Source organism: Suncus etruscus, chromosome 4 (genome assembly GCF_024139225.1).
Source record: "Suncus etruscus isolate mSunEtr1 chromosome 4, mSunEtr1.pri.cur, whole genome shotgun sequence".
Taxonomy (NCBI): domain Eukaryota; kingdom Metazoa; phylum Chordata; class Mammalia; order Eulipotyphla; family Soricidae; genus Suncus; species Suncus etruscus.
In genome coordinates, this window is record NC_064851.1 from 123,356,785 (window position 1) to 123,378,138 (window position 21,354).

General features: G+C 41.4%; 1 protein-coding gene across 1 annotated transcript in view; it reads left to right on the forward strand.

The window, feature by feature from the left end:
• The window catches only part of SNX25 (sorting nexin 25), a 149,446-nt gene that overhangs the window by 306 nt on the left and 127,786 nt on the right, over nucleotides 1–21,354 (forward strand).

Below are 21,354 nucleotides of genomic sequence, written 5' to 3' on the forward strand. Positions count from 1 at the left end.
TCCCCGGGCATGTAGCGGGAGGCGTTTGCATGCTGGCACCTTATGAAGGCTGCTGTTGCTGCCCCTCCAACCTCAGACGCATCCAAGTCTGGGCTGCAAGAAACAGTCCAAGTCTGGGGTGATGCTCACCCTGGGCTGGCCTTTGACAGTAGCTTCCAGCCAGCCAGCAGGTCTCGGTGGTAGGCAACTTTCTGTCCTCTGCCAGAAGAGGAAACTCTGGCCAAGACCTGTGAACTTGGCTTTGGCCACCTCCCAAGCTGGTCTACACTCCCACTTACAACACACAGCACTCCCATCCTTCCAGCATCCTATGGAGGTGCCTTCCACCATGTTGATAATCAGTGCAGCTTGTTGCGGGTCAGGTAGGGGATGGCAGAAATCAATGTCTTTTACACCTAAAGGACCCCTGTTTGGAATAAGGAATGGCGCTCGAGCGAGGTGACTAATTAATGTACAAACAGCTTTTTCTACTGAGCCCTCAGTCCAGACTCACTAGCTCCCAGCTTGCTTTCAAAACCCTTTAAATGAAACTTGAAGCTTTCATAGCTTGAGGCTTGGACGGTATTTATCAATTAGAAAGAGGGCTCTGATCATCAAACTGTAATTTTCTGTGCACGTTAGGGGCAAGGAAAATGGCCTAAAGAGCTGGCTTGGCAGAGAATATTTGTTAGTGATCACTAATTCCCTGGGATTTAGTATTTGCTTCTGACATGATCTGCTTATAGTATTACACTCCTCACCAAATTGACCTTTCTTAGGTCTTAGCCATTCAGAATGGATTGTTGGCAAGACAGGACCCCTCAGCATGTTAAAAATATGAATTTCTGTTGTCATAGTACAATGTAAGTGAAATAAATTAATACTGTGGATTTCTTTAAAGATTTTGCTCTTAGTTGTCCAATTTTCACTTTTTAACGTATTTATTGAGTATTTTTTATAAGTTGATTCCACTCAGGAATCTGGGGTCTAATCTAAAGGATTATATACTCTTGTTTTTTATTTATTTATTTATTTTAAATTAGTAGTTATTTATTCTTATAATCTGATACTCTTTTTTGGGTTTTTTTTTTTTTTGAGGGGGATCACTCCCAGCAGCGTTCAGGGGTTACTCCTGACTCCACGCTCAGAAATTGCCCCTGGCAGGCTTGGGGGACCATATGGGATGCCGGGATTCGAAATACCGTTCTTTTCCATGGGTAAGGCAAACGCCTTACCGTTGTGCTATCTCTCCGGCCCCGCTTTTATTTTTTTTTATTATTTATTTATTTACTTATTTTTGGGGTCACACCCAGCAGCGCTCAGGGGTTAGTTACGCCTGCTCAGAAATCGGGCCTAGCAGGCTCGGGGGAACCTTATGGGATGCTGGGATTTGAACCACCGTCCTTCAGCATGCAAGCCAAACGCCCTGACTCCGTGCTATCTTTCCGGCCCGCTTTTATTTATTTTTTTAAGAAAAAATGAATAAAAGCCTGTAAGAGGGGTTGGATGTTTAATATAGTGAGGAGAGGTGTGATCCCTTTAATGACAGCCAACTCATGTTTGGTTTGGGAAACCATTTGAATTCTAGGGAACACATTTTTCAACCTCTCACTTCACCTTTGTTCTTAGACTGGGTTTTAGCATCCAAGAAAGATGTAGTAGACAAATTAGCAAACAGTTGTACTTCAAAGGTAAAAGGAAGCCTCTGCAATCCCAAACTCCCTGAAGATTTCAGGTTATAGAAGTAATGAAGTATAAAGTAGGTGCTTGGTCATTCTTTTTGCACCTGGATTCTTCTGATCACTTTATCTAAGAAGATAATGTACATTAGTACATTCAATAAGTACATATCCTAAGTTAGAGGCTCTTGGATTGAAATGCATATTCTTCACATAAAATTCTATGCTTTAATAGACACAGAATACTCATGCCACATATCCAATAATTTGTTATATTCTTAAAAATTGCTTTCCCGGGGCTGGAGAGATAGCATGGAGGTAAGGAGTTTGCCTTGCTTGCAGAAGGTCGGTTGTTCGAATCCCGGCATCCCATATGGTTCCCTGAGTCTGCCAGGAGCGATTTCTGAGCATAGAGCCAGGAGTAACCCCTGAGCATTGCCGGGTGTGATTCAAAACCAAAAAAAAAAAAAAAAATGCTTTCTCCTTTGTGAATGGAAGCATAAATAAGCATGTGGTGTAGTGTATGTATTCATCAGTTCTGTGGGAGTAGGAGCTGACCACTTGGGACATTTACCATATGTGGAGGGGGAGGTTGTTTAGTCGTAAACCAAATGGTGCCTCTTAGCAGCAACTTTACTACAGAAATTTTGACCGATTTTGAAGAAAAGAATCCTTTTTCGGGGCCGGAGAGGTGGCGCTAGAGGTAAGGTGTCTGCCTTGCCAGCGCTAGTCAAGGAAGGACCACGGTTCCATCCCCCAGCGTTCCATATGGTCCCCACAAGCCAGGGGCAATTTCTTTTCTTTTTCTTTTTTTTTTTTTTTTGGTTTTTGGGCCACACCCGCGTTGCTCAGGGGTTACTCCTGGCTGTCTGCTCAGAAATAGCTCCTGACAGGCAAGGAGGACCATATGGGACACCGGGATTCAAACCAACCATCTTAGGTCCTGGATCAGCTGCTTGCCCAAGCCAGGGTCAATTTCTGAGCGCTTAGCCAGGAGTAACCCCTGAGCATCAAATGGGTGTGGCCCCAAAAAACAAAAACAAACAAACAAAAAAAGAATCCTCTTTCATTCTTAGACTTTTCTTTTTTAACTCTTCTGGTGCCTGCTGGACATGTTAAACACTGACAGACTATCCATCCGTCTTTCCCTTCCTCTTTTACTTTGTGACTTCCTTCTCTAGAGGACAAAATCAATAACAACAACAACAAAAAAAAGCAAACCCTGTTAAAATAAAAAAAGTAATAAAGCTTATTAAAAGGTAGAGAGAGGCTTCTTTTCTTTGGGTCACACCCGGCAGCACTCAGGGGTTACTCCTGGCTCCAGGCTCAGAAATCGCTCCTGGCAGGCTCAGGGGACCATATGGGATGCTGGGATTCGAACCAATGACCCTCTGCATGAAAGGTAAATGCCTTACCTCCATGCTATCTCTCCGGCTCCGGTAGAGAGGCTTTTTGTCAAGGCTGTCCAGTGTGGCTTCTAGTGAGACTATTATTGGCTCTACTCTGTGGTTAGCATTCATGAGGGACACATTTGGTTAACTTGCACCTGGAGGTGCTCAAGGCATGTCTGTTGTGAATGTTGAGGATGAGTGAGATGAGTAAAGTGGTCAGGCAATGCCTAGCACATGCAAACCCTCAAGTGGAATCTCAGCACCTCATGGCCCTGGAGCACTGCTATTAAAAAAGAGAGAGAAGAAAGAAAATGATGTTGATCAGTGTTTCCAAAAAATCCTTTTCTCTTTCAGTGAATTATGTATCTATCTTTTGAATATCTCTGATTCTCAAGAATTTGGATTTTACTTGGATGGGACTCAGTACTTACTAACATAGTAAAAATATTTCTGCTTTCCAGTCGAATGAATCTTCAGTGGTATGGTTGAATGGTGTATGCTTAGAAGTCTGTGCAAAGTAAGGAGGGTTGACACTAATCTGGACAGTATCTGTGCCCTGCCTTGGAAAACCTGGACTTTGTAGCTGGCCACCAGCCCAGAGCTGTCTGCATTGCTGCCACTTGGCTCCTGGTAGCTGCAACTCTTAGCTGAGTAGGTGGTCAGAGTCTGTTCTTAGGTCAGGATTACAGTTTGGTTTTCTGCCAAGAGTTGATTCACCTTTACCCAGCTCTTCAGATTCACTGTCCACAACTAGTTGACTCCACTGAGCACATGATTCAACCATTGCACCTGTAGGGAGCAATGGCAAGAGTGGATCAATGGCTTAGAAAACTTGTTTTCATTTCTGGCCAGCAATTCAAGTACATCTTCTTACAATGGATCAAAACACACACACACACACACACACACACACACACACAAAGGGAAATTATTTCTTTCTTTTTGACCATGGGAAAGAAAGAGAATAGTTTTTTGGGGAGGTCTGGTTTTGGGACCATGCCTGGCAGTGCTCAGAGCTTATACTGTTTTGGTTCTCCAGGGACCATGCTTGGGTAGGAGGAACCAGATGGTGCCAGGGATAGAAGCCACTCCCCCCTGTACACATAGCATGCACTTTAGTCCTCTGAATTATCTTCCTATTCCCAAGAATAGCTTGCTTTAATTATTCTGTCAATTATAGTAATTTAACTGTCAATTCTTGCTTGATGTCCAATAAGTTCAAAGATAAATAAGAAATTTTTTTATGAGGATTGGAGAACTGATCCAAGCAAGTCTACAAGACATGCTTAGCAACATATGGGAAATAAGTGTCTCCCTTATAAAGACAATATTAATAGCTTTTTAAAGTTTTGGCAGTTAGAGAATTTCAAGAAGCTTATCAAGTCTGATAAGGCTTTCACTGCTATTTTGTATCTGCTATTTTGATCTGGTTAGTTAGATTTTTTTTTTTTTTTTTTTTTTTTTTGCTCTTGGTTGCTGAGCGCTAGTACCAACTACATAGTTTCTCAATAGATGATATTTGCTAAAATGAATTAATTTGTTTTTGCTGAGAGCAAATATAAGTATCTAGTGGACATTTGGGGATTTACATTTTCTACCACCATTTCCTAGAGAAGGGCTGGAGTCTAGCAAGAGGTGTCATTAAGAGCTTGGCTAATTGCTTTCTGTAAGTGCTTTGGCAATATTTGGCAGTGTAGGAAGATTCTGAGATGAACAAGATACTCTCTGTCCCAGCCCTCAGTAGATTGGACTTATAGAGAAAATTAGATGCAAGGGCAGATGTGTATAAAGAGACAGTGAAAACATTCACACAGCAACCCATGGTTCTGACTTCTGGAATTCCTAAATGAGTTCTTTTACTACTATAAACGTTCTTTGAATAAAACATACTTAATTTAGTTACTTGAGGGTAAAAGGAAAAGAAACAGGAACCAGGGAGATCATACACAGCCTCTTTGTGTCTTTTTTTATGTTAATATGATGAAGCTAATTAAACAGCATTTAATAGTGGGTAATGACATAGTACATCAAGTGTCTTCAGAATAATTGGTGGCATTGTAATTGTCTAGGAGAAGAATATTTTGAGAATGATGACTTTTTAAAAAATCATTACATCATAGGATCTGACTTAGCTAAGTAATGGAAAATGTGTGTGTGTGTGTGTGTGTGTGTGTGTGTGTGTGTGTGTGTGTGTGTGTGTGTGTGATACCTGGTGGTGCTCAGGGGTTACTCCTGGCTCTTTGCTAAGAAATCATTACTCCTGGAAGGCTCAAAGAGATCATATGGGATGCCAGAAATCGAACCTGGGGTCTGCCCCAGGTCGGCCACATGCAAGCAAATACTTTACTGTTGTGCTATCTTTCCAGCCCAGAATGATTTTATTTTAAATTTATACTCTGTATATTTTCTGTTTAATTTTTTTTTGCATAGCTTTATACAGTTTTCAAAAAATTAATCATAAAAGGGTATATAGTGAAAAATTTTCCCTTTTCTATTGGTTCATACTTGAAACATTTAGTTACTTGTTTTTTCCCTTTTTAGTTTTTGGGCCACACCTAGTGGTGCTCAGGGCTTATTCCTGAGTCTGAGCTCAGGGATCATTAGGGATCACTCCTGATGGGCTCTGGGGACCTATCTGTAATAGTGGAGATGGAACCCAATTAGTCATAGGCAGAGCAAGAGCCTCACCTGCTGCAATATCTCTCCGATTCTAGTGTTATTAATCTATTCTTTCAGATTTTTAATATATATTAATGAGCAGATACAAATCAGCATTTAAAAATATGCATTATAGGGGCCGGAGAGATAGCATGGAGGTAAGGCGTTTGCCTTTCATGCAGAAGGTTATCAGTTTGAATCCCGGCGTCCCACATGGTCCCCCGGCCTTCCAGGAGCAATTTCTGAGCATGAAGCCAGGAGTAACCCCTGAGCACTGCCAGGTGTGACCCAAAAACCACACACAAAAAAGAAAGAATAAAGAAAAAATATGCATTATAGGTTTTTTTTTTTTGTGGTTTTTTTTTTTGGATCACACCCGGCAGTGCTCAGGGATTATTCCTGGCTCCAGGCTCAGAAATTGTTCCTGGCAGGCACGGGGGACCATATGGGACGCCGGGATTCGAACCGATGACCTCCTGCATGAAAGGCAAACGCCTTACCTCCATGCTATCTCTCCGGCCCCAGCATTATAGGTTTTATATGCATTATAGGTTTTGATACTTATATATATTTTGTTTGTTTGTTTGTTTGTTTTTGTTTTGGGGCCACACCTGGCGTTGCTCAGAGGTTACTCCTGGCTGTCTGCTCAGAAATAGCTCCTGGCAGGCACGGGGGACCATATGGAACACCGGAATTCGAACCAAACACCTTTGGTCCTGGATCGGCTGTTTGCAAGGCAAATGCTGCTGTACTATCTCTCCGGGCCCTGATACTTATATTTTTAATGTTTATTATAACATGATATATAAACAATGATACTCATGAAAAGAAAATGATTTAAATTTGTGTATCATAAAGCAAAAATTCCTTCAAGTTAGTAGTTGGAGATGTTATATGGAAAATGTTTATGAATAGAGACTTCAAAGAAGAAACAGGCATGCTTAAATCTAGAGAAAACAAAAGATAGTAAAACCCAATACATGCTTAAGAAATGAAGAACATGGGGCCGGGCGGTGGCGCTGGAGGTAAGGTGCCTGCCTTGCCTGCGCTAGCCTAGGATGGACCGCGGTTCGATCCCCCGGCGTCCCATATGGTCCCCCAAGAAGCCAGGAGCAACTTCTGAGCGCATAGCCAGGAGTAACTCCTGAGCGTCACAGGGTGTGGCCCAAAAAACAAAAAAAAAAAAAAAAAAAAAAAAAAAGAAATGAAGAACATGTTTAATTAAGTGAGTTTAGAAATTCTCCTTAAAAGCAACAATGTAATTTCATCTCTCCTTCCTTCCTTCCTTCCTTCCTTCCTTCCTTCCTTCCTTCCTTCCTTCCTTCCTTCCTTCCTTCCTTCCTTCCTTCCTTCCTTCCTTCCTTCCTTCCTTCCTTCCTTCCTTCCTTCCTTCCTTCCTTCCTTCCTTCCTTCCTTCCTTCCTTCCTTCCTCCCTCCCTCCTTCTCTCCCTCCCTCCCTCCTTTCCTTTTTCCTTGATTTTTTTTTTTTTTTTTTGACCACACCTGGTGATACTCAGACTAACTCTGGATTCTGACTCAGGGATCATTCCTGGCAGGGTTCAGGGTGCTGGGAATGGAACTGGGATAGGTTGCATGCATGGCAAGCAGCTTACCCCCTACACTGTCTCTAGCCCCTGTAGGCTAATTTTTAATTTTTCATCTTCAGCTGCTTTTGTTTGGGGTGCATGCTCTAGGGTCACCTTAGTCATTACATGCTGCCTTCTGAAAAATAACATGGGTTTCATTTCCCAACCATAGAATTTGGCGACAGGAAGTGCCCTAGTTTCCTGAAAATGTACAAGTGCCTGCAGTCCAAGTGGGGCACCAATTGTACTAAAAAGGTGACTCAGCAAATTTAGTCCTCAGGCTTCAGGCTTTAGAAAATGAATTGTCTATGGAACAGTCTTAGCAAAATAATGGCATACAAGCTTATAAGTTTAAAAAATATATTTCAATTTTGTTTAAAAAAAATGGCAAATGAAGCTAGAGCCATAGTACAAAAGCTAGGGAATTTGCTTTGCACGTTCTGACCCAGGTTTGATTCCCAGCATTTCATATGGTCCCCTGAGCCTGCCAGGAGTAATTTCTGAGTGAAGAGCCCGGAGTAACCCCTGAGAGCTGTTGGGTGTGGCTTCCCAAAACAAACAAATAAACAAACAAAAAATCCAGAACAAAACAAAAGGCAAACTTGGACTGTGCTTTATTTATTTTATTATAGTTTTGGCTTTTTTTGGTTGGGGGAGGTCACACCCAGTGTGTTTGTGGACTATTTCCAGCTTGGTGTCCAAGAGACCATATGGTGCTTATATCCTTTTTTGTTTTGTTTTGGGGCCATTCCAGTGGTGCTCTGGGTTACTTCTGATTTTACACTCCTGTCGGTGCTCAGGGATGCCAGATCGCAAACTTAGGTGGGCTGTGTGCAAGGCAGATACCCACTGTACTATCTTTGTGTGTGTGTGTGTGTGTGTGTGTGTGTGTGTGTGTGTGTGTGTGTGTGTGTGTGTGTGTGTGTGGTTTTTGGGTCACACCCGGCAGTGCTCAGGGGTTATTCTTGGCTCCAGGTGTGTGTGTGTGTGTGTGTGTGTGTGTGTGTGTGTGTGTGTGTGTGTGTGTGTGTGTGTGTGTGTGTGTGTGTGTGTGTGTGGTTTTTGGGTCACACCCGGCAGTGCTCAGGGGTTATTCTTGGCTCCAGGCTCAGAAATTGCTCCTGGCAGGCACAGGGGACCATATGGGACGCTAGGACTCGAATTGATGACCTCCTGCATGAAAGGCAAATGCCTTACCTCCATGCTATCTCTCCGGCCCCGTACTATCTTTTTTTTGTTTTTGTTTTTGTTTTTGGGCCACACCCAGCAGTGCTCAGGGGTTACTCCTGGTTGTCTGCTCAGAAATAGCTCCTGGCAGGCACGGGAGACCAGGATTCGAACCAACCACCTTTGGTCCTGGATCGGCTGCTTGCAAGGCAAACGCCACTGTGCTATCTCTCCGGCCCCCCCCTGTACTATCTTTCTTATCCTATATTCTTTTTTTTTGTTTGTTTGTTTTGGGTCATACCCGGCGTTGCTCAGGGGTTACTCCTGGCTGTCTGCTCAGAAATAGCTCCTGGCAGGCACGCGGGACCATATGGGACACCGGGATTCAAACCAACCACCTTTGGTCCTGGATCGGCTGCTTGCAAGGCAAACGCCGCTGTGCTATCTCTCCGGGCCCTTATCCTATATTCTTTCTTTTTTTTTTTTTTTTTTTTTTTTTGGTTTTTGGGCCACACCCGGTAACGCTCAGGGGTTACTCCTGGCTATGTGCTCAGAAGTTGCTCCTGGCTTGGGGGACCATATGGGACACTGGGGGATCGAACCGCGGTTCGTCCAAGGCTAGCGCAGGCAAGGCAGGCACCTTACCTTTAGCGCCACCGCCCGGCCCCTTATCCTATATTCTTATCCTTCACTTTCAGTTGATTTTCCCAATAAGGGTTGGTGGGCACTATCAGGACAGAGATAACCCCTTTTCTCTGGGCTCTCAAGGACACCCTGAAGGCTAGGATTTGGGTCCATATTAGTCATTATCGGACCCTGCTTTATACACTTATACAGAGTTTCTCCAAACACCTTGGTGTTTTCCAATAAGGGTTTGTCTGTGCATTGGTGAACTGCTCTGGTCAGGCACTGCTTGGGGAGATTGTTTAGGGTGTCCCTGTTGTGTTGCTACAGCTTCCCATGCTTGTCAATTATTGGAAACCCTGGTCAATCCTGTTCCTTTGCCAACCGGTCTAGGATTTTTCTATCTATGGGGACCCAAGGGCTGGATAAAGAAAAATGCATTGGTAGTTCCCATTTAAGATGCCTCTAGTCCACTGAGGAAAGAGGAAGGACACAGGAAGTTGTGAATCTACTAGTAAGGATCTTTTTACTGAACTTTGATTTGGTATAGAGTGTACCTCCTGGAAAATTAGATAAAACCTTACCAATAGTTTTCTGGTATTCATACCCACCTGTATGAGAGTATACATTCACAGCAGTGACTAACATTGTGTGTTCTTGTCTGCTCCTGCTGGATGGATTATAGTTCCTGAGATCCTGCCTCCCTCCCTCAACCTCCCAATACCCCATTTCTTTGAGTCCATAGACTGTGTCTGATATTTTTGAATAGGGTAACTTTGTTCTGTTCTTCCATTCCTGGTATCTTCACAAACATTTGATAAAGTCTTTCTCTGTCATCACTACTGCCTGTGATAAAGCACATTTTTTACTGCTTTCTTATTCTTATTTCTACTGCTTTGGCAGGAGTGATTATGATTTGATTATGTGATTATGATAAAAGATGATTATCCAGGAATTCTTTTATTTTGGGTGGGGGGGTCACACCCAGCGCTCAGTAGTTAGTCCTGGGTTTGCACTCAGAAATCGCTACTGGCAGGCTCTGGAGACCATATGGGATGCAGGGATTCGAACCACCATCAGTCCTGGGTCAGTTGCTTGCAAGACAAATGCCCTACTGCTGTGCTATCTCTCCGGCTAAGCACCATCGTTACAAACATGCTCGTAATTGGGTTTCAGTCATAAAATGCACATCCCCCTTCACCAGTGCAACTTTCCCACCATCAATGTCCCCCAAATCGCTCCTCCCCAACCCTGCCTGTCTTGGAGACATTGTATTTCTCTCTATCATTGTCATGGTAGTTATTAGTTATTTCTCTAACTGCTCTTTCCATTCTTGTGATAAACTTCTTATTATGGGCTGGTCCATCCTGGTCCAGCCCTCATCTCTGTTGTCTCTGGGTATTATTATTTATAATACTGTCTTTTATTTTCCTTAAATCCCACATAGGAGTGAGACTATTATGTATTTATCTCTCTCCCTCTGACTTATTCACTCAACATAATAGTTCTTGATCCTCCCCCCTCCCCCCCCTTCCTGAGCCAAAATCACATTATGTACTTTAAAGAAGCTGGGAGTGTCGAGTTCTGTTTCTCTCACTGAAGCATGCCTTTTCAAGATTTCTCCCACTTTGAGATTGATGCTTGGACGCTTATACACATTTTCTCTGTGAAGATTGCTCCTTTTTTCTGTGGTTTCTCTTTCCAGCTGGCACACAGACTTTCTCATATAGCTTCAAGGCTTTCTCTAGACTCTACCTTGCAAACACACACACACACACACACACACACACACACACACACACACAATCTCACAGTCTCCCTAAGTCCTCTTTCTCCTTTGAAAATGAAGGCTTACAGAAATACTGGCCCTATCTCTTTGGTTAGACATGAACAGTTCTGGTGTTCTGGAGATTTCGTGTATTTTTCCTCAGGCAGTTACTATGAGTTCCATATGACTCCCCCCTCCCCCACTGTTTCATGCAACTTCTAAGAGATTTTTAGACATGGCTTTCCAGATTTGTGTTTGGGTTATTCTTGAGGTCTCCAGTGTTATATTATCTCACTCTTAGGTCATCGTCACCCTTAGGAGCTCTACCTATAAGCATTCCTGCCCCAGGATTAGAGATTTGTGACTTGGCTGCAATCTTATTCATTCAATTTGATGTTTACACTGGAACTCTTAGGGAGCCTGGAGGTCGCCTTCAGTTTTTCCCTCCCTCTTCTGTTGCTTCTGTACTTTAACACCACCCCAAGGTCAAGCTCTACAGCCACAAGACCAAGTTCCATACATCTCCTTCTTTTTCTTTCATATACAGATACAGGTGCAGGCCTCTTACCTCCTGAGTATCTGGCATCTAGTATTTATTTTCCTGCCATGTTACCTCCCTGATCCAGCCACTCTCATATCCTACTAGGTTGACTTATTAACCTCTCAGCTGCCTCCCATTTGGCTCCTCCTTCAGCCTTATTCTTTGAATAAAACAAACTCAACCCAGTCCTTCTTCAAGAACATGTTTAATAAAACTTTATAGCCTAATCTCAGGTTATAATTACCTTCCCTTTTGCTGAGTCTTCAAAGTGTTCCTGAGTCTTCAAAATGCTCAGCACCTGGTGAGTGGAGGCTTTTGTATATTATTTCTGCTTTCTTCCACCTAGTTAATTTCTCTTTTTCACATCAGTGGTCACTTTTGCAGAGCTTTTCCTAATTTTCCACCCTATATTTTTATGACACTTTAAACATTTTCTATTAAGAAACTAATTTATAAAGTTGTTCACAACAGAGTTGTTTCGGGCATACAATAGTCCAACACCAATCTTACCAATGTTCCCTTCTTTCCACCATGACACCGTATACCTTTTATTTACTGTACTTTTTTTTTTTGTTTGTTTATTTTGGGGCTACTCAGGGCTTACCTGTCTTTCTGCTCTGGAATTGCTCTGGAGGTTTTCAAGGAGACCTGAGGTATAGTCGAGGATTGAACATGGCATGCATGGCAAAGACCTTAACCCTATACTATCTCTCTAGTCTTTTTCCATTGTACTTGTAATTTGACACCTTCAATTATTCCTTGTCATTTTTCCCCTCTACATTAATTCTTGTACTTTACCACGAAAAAATTCTTTATATCTGTAATGTCTACCAAAATTTAGTACATAAGAAATAAAAGTTAGGGGCTGGAGAGATAGCATGGAGGTAAAGCGTTTGCCTTTCATGCAAGAGGTCATCGGTTCGAATCCCAGCGTCCCATATGGTCCCCTGTGCCTGCCAGGAGCAATTTCTGAGCATGGAGCCAGGAGTAACCCCTGAGCACTGCCGGGTGTGACCCAAAAACCACAAAAAAAAAAAAAAAAAAAAAAAAAGAAATAAAAGTTAGGGGCCGGGTAGGTGGCGCTGGAGGTAAGGTGTCTGCCTTGCAAGCGCCAGCCAAGGAAGGACCGCGGTTCGATCCCCCGGCGTCCCATATGGCCCCCCCAAGCCAGGGGCGATTTCTGAGCACATAGCCAGGAGTAACCCCTGAGCGTCAAACGGGTGTGGCCCAAAAACCAAAAAAAAAAAAAAAAAAAAAAAGAAATAAAAGTTAAAACAAAACAAAACAAAAAAACCAAAAATACAAAACCAGGGCTGGAGCAGTGGCACGGAGCAGTAAGGCGTCTGCCTTGCCAGCATAGCCTAGGATGGACTGTGGTTCGATCCCCTGGTGTCCCATATGGTCCCCCAAGTCAGGATGGATATCTGGGCCGATGGTCAGGAGTAACCCCTGAGCATCACCAGGTGTGGTTCAAACCACCCCCCCACCAAAAAAAAAAAAAAAAAAGTAAAAGTTTTATGCTAGGAATTGGTAGAACTAAAGGCATTAGAGAATGGCTTTGGAATCACTCAGTCCTTTGAATTTGAATTATGGTTATGCCCTAATCTCTGAATGTTTGGTATATGCTTGAGATTTATGTCTTGGCCACTTTATCTGAAAAATGGAAACAGAGAGTTCCCATCATGAAACAACCCCATCTACAGCACTCTCAGGTCATTGCTCCCAAATACCCCAATGTTGCTGGATCCGAACTTTGAATAGCCACGCTCAGTTTGCCGAGTATTGCTGGGAGTGAACCCCAGGAAACCAGTAACGCATTCTGGATTTAAGGAGACTGTTGCTGTTGGTTTGATCATAGTTTCTTTAGCTTCTTTGGGGATAGATCTCGAAAAAAAAATTAGATATGTAATAAGCAAAGAACAATCATCTTGTAGTTAAGCTTACAAATATCCTGTCTTTTTAAAGGCAGGTCATACTTGTTTAGAATATAACATTTGATTATAAGGGGTTTTATATTATCTGCTGAATTTGGGCTCAGTATATCTCCCTAGTGGGCATTCTATGTAGATACAAAGAGCTCACTAGAGTTGGGATGGACCATGAGACCTTCAGGAGGAGCTCGTAGACCAGCAGTGTTCCGTTGGGAATGCCTAGCTCTTTTCTGCTCTATTACCGTCATCACTGTACTTTGACCTAACATCCAGTCAATTACTCTTCATCTCTTCTGATAAAATTAGTTTTCTAAGCTGGTATCTAAATATTAAATTGTGGGAACTGCTTTTAAGTATACAATAAAGAAGTTGGGGAGATAGTTCATAAGGTTGGGGCACATGGTTTTTATGCTTGAATCCCAGGTTCAATTCCTGACACCACAGGTTCCCATAGATACCTCTAGAACTGTCCTTTGAGCACCATAGCATCATCAGGCATGGTCTCAAAATAAGACAAAGAAAGAACCCAGTGAGCCAAAGTCAAAAATATTTATGCTGCAAAAGCAACAAGGGGGAAGGATGTGAAGTCAGGTTTGGTGATCATGTAACTTTGAAATACTCAAATTTTCTTTTTTTTTTAATTTTTTTTATTTAAACAACTTTATTACATACATGATTGTGTTTGGGTTTCAGTCGTGTAAAGAACACCACCCATCACCAGTGCAACATTCCCATCACCAATGTCCCAAATCTCCCTCCTCCCCACCCAACCCCCGCCTGTACTCTAGACAGGCTTTCTATTTCCCTCGTACATTCTCATTATTAGGATAGTGCAAAACGTAGTTATTTCTCTAACTAAACTCATCCCTGTTTGTGGTGAGCTTCTTGAGGTGAGCTGTAATTTCCAGCTCTTTTCTCTTTTGTGTCTGAAAGTTATTATTGCAAGAATGTCTTTCATTTTTCTTAAAACCCATAGATGAGTGAGACCATTCTGCGTCTTTCTCTCTCTCTCTGACTTATTTCACTCAGCATAATAGATTCCATGTACATCCATGTATAGGAAAATTTCATGACTTCATCTCTCCTGACAGCTGCATAATATTCCATTGTGTATATGTACCACAGTTTCTTTAGCCATTCGTCTGTTGAAGGGTATCTTGGCTGTTTCCAGAGTCTTGCTATGGTAGAAATACTCAAATTTTCAAACTTTACAGTTTATATTATTGGTACTCTGAGAAATCCTACACTAGAGAACCTGTTTAGTTATATTTTTTGGTTGTGGGGTTTTTTTTTGGGGGGGGGCGAAGAAAGGGGACATTTGGGCCACAACTGGCTGTGCTCAGGGACATCCAGATTAGGTTAAATAACCTCTACTGATTATTTAGAAGGGACATAAAAGTTAGCCTCTTTGAATTATATTTTTGGCTTTTATATAGCCAGTGTTTCATGGCAATAACTTATTTAACACACCTAAATATCTTGTTTATGTATGTTCTTTGGGCCACTCTGCCTGATGCCCATGTATTTGCTTTAAGAAATGTGGAGGGCCCGGAGAGATAGCACAGCGGTGTTTGCCTTGCAAGCAGCCGATACAGGACCAAAGGTGGTTGGTTCAAATCCCGGTGTCCCATATGGTCTCCTATGCCTGCTAGGAGCTATTTCTGAGCAGACAGCCAGGAGTAACCCCTGAGCACCGCCGGGTGTGGCCCAAAAACCAAAAAAAAAAAAAAAAAAAAAAGGAAATGTGGAGCTAGGGATCACACTGAATAAAATTACCAACATAATTATTTCTAACCAAGTACTAAATAGTTTATCACCGTTTTTTATTTAGAAGTCAGTCAAAAAATTAAGAATAGTATTTTGTTATTCTGAGATAGTAATAGACTATAAAATAGTGATTGCTTTCATTGCAGCAGTTCTCTATGAAGAAAGTAATTGTGCGACTCTTTCCATTGACAAGTTACTTGAACTTGGAATCTGGGTAGCCGCTTTGGCTCCATTCTGATTTATATGCAGTGATTTCAGGAAGAGCTCTGGTTACCTTTATAATTGATAATATTTTGGATAAAATACTTCCATATAAATACATACATATATATATATGTATATATATTGGCTTGAACATTTTTATGAAATGATTTCATGGATTGATTGTACATTTGAATGACTTTTCTCCCATGACCTGGATTTGAGAAGGAAATGAACAGATGATATCAGGATAGGAAGAATATGATAATATCCCAAAAAGCCTCTCACAATGATGTAGCTTCTTAGATACACAATTATGAGCTTTCATCAAGAATAGATTCAGCCCCTTGAACACAGAGAATGTAATTTATTTACTTTGGGGGCAGAAACATAATAGTCTTAAGTAAATGGCAGAGGATGATTAAATTGATGGAAATGTGATTCATATCATAAAGACCTATGATTTTTCACATGAAATCAAAATTACAATAGAACCAATGATGAAAGGCTACAGAAATTTTAATCATGAATCTCTTTTTTAGGAACATGAAGATGCTGTTGATCTTCAGTTACCTTTCTTCACCCATTTCGCTTTTGTGCATTCTTCTCCAGCTCAGTATCTGCTCTAAACTTGCCAATTTGGCAATCTTCCGCCTGCCTGCATATTCCTAAACACAAATTAAAATTTACATTTCCAACTCTGTGTCTGATTGGAAACATACTTAAATTTCTCTTGTAATCAAGTGAAATGTTTTCTAAGCACCTTCAGATTTGAATCTTTGACACTAGAAGTAAAATATGCCTTTGCTTTCCCTCTGTTCTGATATCTTCAAATGAATGGAAAAAAACCAATCCTCAGTAATAACTTACCCAAAATCTACCTTTGATGATCAAATATTTCTGTGTTGAATATCTTTTTCTTAGAAAGCAGTATAATGACCAATAAACATTATTAAGGGAATCTGCTTAATAATCTGAAAGCATGGAAGGTCATCATCCTAATGATGTAATATGTATGTAATACAATAATTTGAAAAGGAAAGTAATAATAAGAAAGCTAACTGACTTTAGAACTGCTTAGTACACATTGAGGAGAGGCTGACTGCACTGGGCAGTGCTCAGGGCTTACACATAGGTCTGTGTTCAGGGATCATTCCTGTTTGTGCTGAGGAGACCAAATCTATGAACCAAACCTAAATTTACCATATGCAAGGCAAACCTGCTGTTCTGTTTCTCTTGCCCCAGTTTTGTATATTTTAAATCATGTATACATGCATTATCCTTCTTGGAATGCATAAAAATAATTTTATATAGGGTCCGGAGAGATAGCACAGCAGCGTTTGCCTTGCAAGCAGCCGATCCAGGACCAAAGGTGGTTGGTTCGAATCCCGGTGTTCCATATGGTCCCCCGTGCCTGCCAGGAGCTATTTCTGAGCAGACAGCCAGGAATAACCCCTGAGCACCGCCGGGTGTGGCCCAAAAACCAAAAAAAAAAAAATTTTTTTTTATATAAATAGGAAAGATTTTATTGACATTGAACTGCATTTGGAGGGTAGTCATATTTATTGCAACTGATCTTGAAAATGGCAAAGAATCAACTACATCCTACTTTTCCTGGGTTTTCATGGAATGTTTTGATACTGTGATGTAAAAGAGGAATTGTAGCCCAGCATTTAAGCTGGGCTTAAATGTTATGAATTTCATACTCAGATGAATAATCTGATTTTATACCCCTTCATAGAATCTGTCTCCAGAATCTAGCCTAGCTGATGATGATGTGGATGGAATCTGATTTTTACATTGATGCATGCTTCCAGGTTGGCCTTTAAATTCAGTGCCTTGATTAATGATGTAATAAGCTACAGAGTTTAAGGGTGATGCAATTCACCATTCATCTCTTGCCAGTTTCATTTTAGGTAAAATTTTGATAGGGATTTGTATTAGAAACCATCTGGATTTCTTTATGACCCAGCTATATCCCAGGATTGGAAAAGCCCAGATCTGCCCCTGAATCTTGTCCATTACTTAGTTTTCTGCCTACAAGTAGTCTGCAGTGCTGGGCCTTCAAGGAATCTAGTTTAGGGTTTTTTTTTTTTCCAGTTCAGTTTTGCACATATGGTTTGTGCTTCAGAGATTCTCCTTTTATTACCACTTTTCCTTCATCCCCCTCTTTGCTACCTCTTCAATTTCTTCTCATCTGATAAAAGATTTTACTTGAAACATAAAGAGTTCTTTTTTGGGAAGGAGATGGAGGAACACAACAAGCACTGTTCTGGGGCTTCATACAACTTGGTTTTTGGGGTTGCTCCCGGCATTGTTCTAAGAACTTGCAGTGCTGCTGTCTAACCAGGCCAGCTTCTCCTCAGTCCATGTGCCATCTCTCATGCCCACAAAATAATTCTTGAGGCACATTTTGGAAGTCAGACACACACTTTGAATTTAGTTTCTTAAACTTAACTATATATTTTAATTATACATTTCACAGACAATTTTAGCTTTTAAGTTAAAAATAGTTAAGGTTGGGGATATTCCTGGACTGCTTAAGAGCTACTCCAAGATCAGTGCACAGAGTACTTCTGATTTTGTGCAGTTCAGGGTTCCAGCCTGGACCTTCTTCATGCAAAGCATGTGCTTCAGTTCTAGAAGCTATTTCCTTGGATTTTTTTTTGTTGTTGTTGTTGGCAGTAGGTTTAGATCAATAGCATAGAAAAGTAAAGTATTTTCTTTTAAAATTAGGGGAAACGGGGCCCAGAGAGATAGCACAGCGACATTTGCCTTGCAAGCAATCCAGGACCAAAGGTGGTTGGTTCGAATCCCGGTGTCCCATATGGTCCCCCGTGCCTGCCAGGAGCTATTTCTGAGCAGACAGCCAGGAGTAACCCCTGAGCACTGCCGGGTGTGGCCCAAAAACCAAAAAAAAAAAAAAAAATTAGGGGAAACATAGGGATAAAGTAATGTATGATGATTAGCTAATTAGGCCAGAGAGAAAGAGTACAGGGGCTAAGCTGCCCAGAAGTGGCAGAATATTAGTGGTGGAATGCTTGTTTTGCATATCCAAAGCCTTAAGTTTGATTCCTAAAATTGAGAGAGAGAGAGAGAGAGAGAGAGAGAGAGAGAGAGAGAGAGAGAGAGAGAGAGAGAGAGAGAGAGAACAAATATCATTATTAAAAAAAAAGTCAGTAAAAGCTCCATAACTGGTAAGGCCTCATGAACAGTTTTCTTTTATTGATACAGAAAGCAAGACGTTTCATTCACTATAAAAATACATATTTCAGGGAAACTGGCTTGATATTAAACCAGACTTTGTTTGACTGACTACTTGAGTACTTCACTAGCAACAAAAAATATAAAGGCAAACATATAAGACATTTCAAGGACATATACACCTTCCATTCTGAATAGTACCACCACAAAGACAAACATATTTCTCAAACAATATGCTGTTATGTTGTGCCTTACTCTACTTTCTGACATTCCTTTCCCCAGAAAGCATTAACCTTAATTTGCTAAGAAGTTGGCAATACTTTGAATTCTGTTAGAGATAAAGTCCATTGTTTGTCACTGTGTGCCAGACATTCTGCTAAGTGCTTTCTGCTAGACTGGATGCCCTTGATTTGAATGTGGCCCAGAGAGACATAAGCCCAGTATGTTTGGAATACAGTTATTTGAAGATAATCTAAAATTTTTTGTTTCAATTTCTCATTGAAAAAAATATATAACTCTTTATGCCTTTGTTTCCTTGAACATGTATCTTGCTTGCTTGCATCTTGTATCTTGTATACAAGATCTTTTTTTTTTTTTTTAAATTTTTGGGTCACACCCGGCAGTGCTCGGGGGTTACTCCTGGCTCTACACTCAGAAATTGCTCCTGGCAGACTCAGGGACCATATGGGATGCTGGGATTCGAATCACCGTCCTTCTTCATGCAAGGCAAACGCACGACCTCATGCTATCTTTCTGGCCCCTCTTGTATCTTTCTTTACTCACCTGTTTCCACTCTGTAATTTTTGTATTCTTTCTCTAACAGTTACTTCTCTATTTCCATACCCTCACATCTTTCTAAATAAGTTTCAATGAGAACTTGCTTGCTTCACCCAAAAAATAAAAACTATAATGGAGAAGTACTTTAGTAGTAACCCCTTTACTAGGTACCAAGTGTTTGTGTTTTGGGAGCCCTGGTATTCTTGTTTTATTTAATCCTCTGAGCTGTAAAAAGTTTACTTAGTAAGTAATCTGGAAAGGAAAGCAATTGGCTTAATACTCCTCCATCCATAGAATCCTATTAGACCATGCTGCCTCAGTGCTTAAGCTCTTCAACATGGACACCCAACCACTCTGGGGAATGGTTTTTATTGTTCATGTCACAGTTTTTCCTTAGGGTCTAAGCTAAGTTAGATATCTTCTGCAGTTTCTTTGTACCTTCCTATCTTCCTGAGATGTGCCTGGTTTCTTTATGTCTTTGATTTTGAGTAAATCACTTTTTTTTTTCTGTACCCAGCAGTGCTCAGGGCTCACTCCTGAGTTTGGGGAAACAATGAGGTACCAAATATACAAGCCAATTTGGTCAAATACAAAGCAAGCACCCTACCTACCAGCTATAGTTGCTCTGGCCCCAAATGATTTTTTTTTGAAGCCTAGACTAACTAGGATTAATTGAGAGGAGCTGTGGTTATGGAAACAGTGTTTCAGAGTGAGAGCACTAGCTACAGGGTCTTAAGATATTTGTCAGAGTTTGAGGTCTGCCACATGACAGCTCCACATGGCTAGCCATCAGTGATGATTGGGGACTTACTTTATTAACGACAAACATATTATTATTCTTGGTGTGAATGTATTTGTTAAAGATGAACGAATGTTATTTTATTAGCTTGACAGGAAATTATAACCACAACCCCTTTAGATCTGCCCTACTGATTTTCTTTTTAAAATAAACCAAAGCATATCAAAATAAGTAAGTATAATGAAGGAGAAGGTTGCTTGTCTGAGTCTAGGGGACAGATAAGAAAAGAATTACATTCCTGGGTTGGCAGCCTTGCCTTGTCTGTCCTCCCACAGGAAGCAACAAACTGTTTACTCTTTGTAAACAGTGGACATTGAAGTTTATGGTTAGGCCTGATTCCAGACAGTTTCTGGTTGTTTTGCTGCTAGTAGTATCACAATTCCCAGGTCTGTCTATGTGTATCCTCTCTGGATGCTGTTTCTTCATGAGAATGCATCTTTAGTTCTGACACAAAGACAATTTGAGGGTAGTATGATTGTATTATATTACAAACATTGGAAATGAATAGAAAGCTGATAGAGCTAACCTCTATTCCTCTTGATGCTGAGGATCTGGTTACATATATTAGGAAAATGCTTTCATATTTTGTCCTATATTTGGGAAAAACCTTTTTAAAATGGGAATTAGATATTGAGAGCTTTCATTTTCTCTCTAAAGAACTTGCTAAGACAAGTTGGTTTGAGGCGAGGTTGACATTTTCAGGCTTTGTTTATTTTAAAGAAACAAAAGAAGGCCTAAGTTTATAGGACAAGGTTTGCTGCCTGGCCAGAAGCTCTCATGAGTAAATTATGATGGGAAGACTGAAAAGTTTAAAACAGGAGACAAGGGCCTGGAGAGATAGCACAGCGGTGTTTGCCTTGCAAGCAGCCGATCCAGGTCCCCCGTGCCTGCCAGGAGCTATTTCTGAGCAGACAGCCAGGAGTAACCCCTGAGCACCGCCGGGTGTGGCCCAAAAACCAAAAAAAAAAAAAAAAAAAAAAAAAAAAAACAGGAGACAAGAAGTGAGAATAGGTTTCAAGGGCTACTTTCTGGATTAGGATAGAGACTGCTTGGATACATCCTTTGTATTGAAAATACAAAATTGGGCTTCCTGGGAGCCGGGAGTCTAGCAGGAAGAGGTTTGGCAGGCCCACGCCATGCCGGAGGCCTGCTTGGCCAGGCCTAGGGGGGGGGTGCGGGATTTGGGTAACCCCAGCACCCCTCTGCCGCCTTGCTCCAGATCTCCAGGGCTTCCCCGGGCCACACCCCTGGGCAAGCCGGTGAGTTGGGTCCCTTGGTGGAG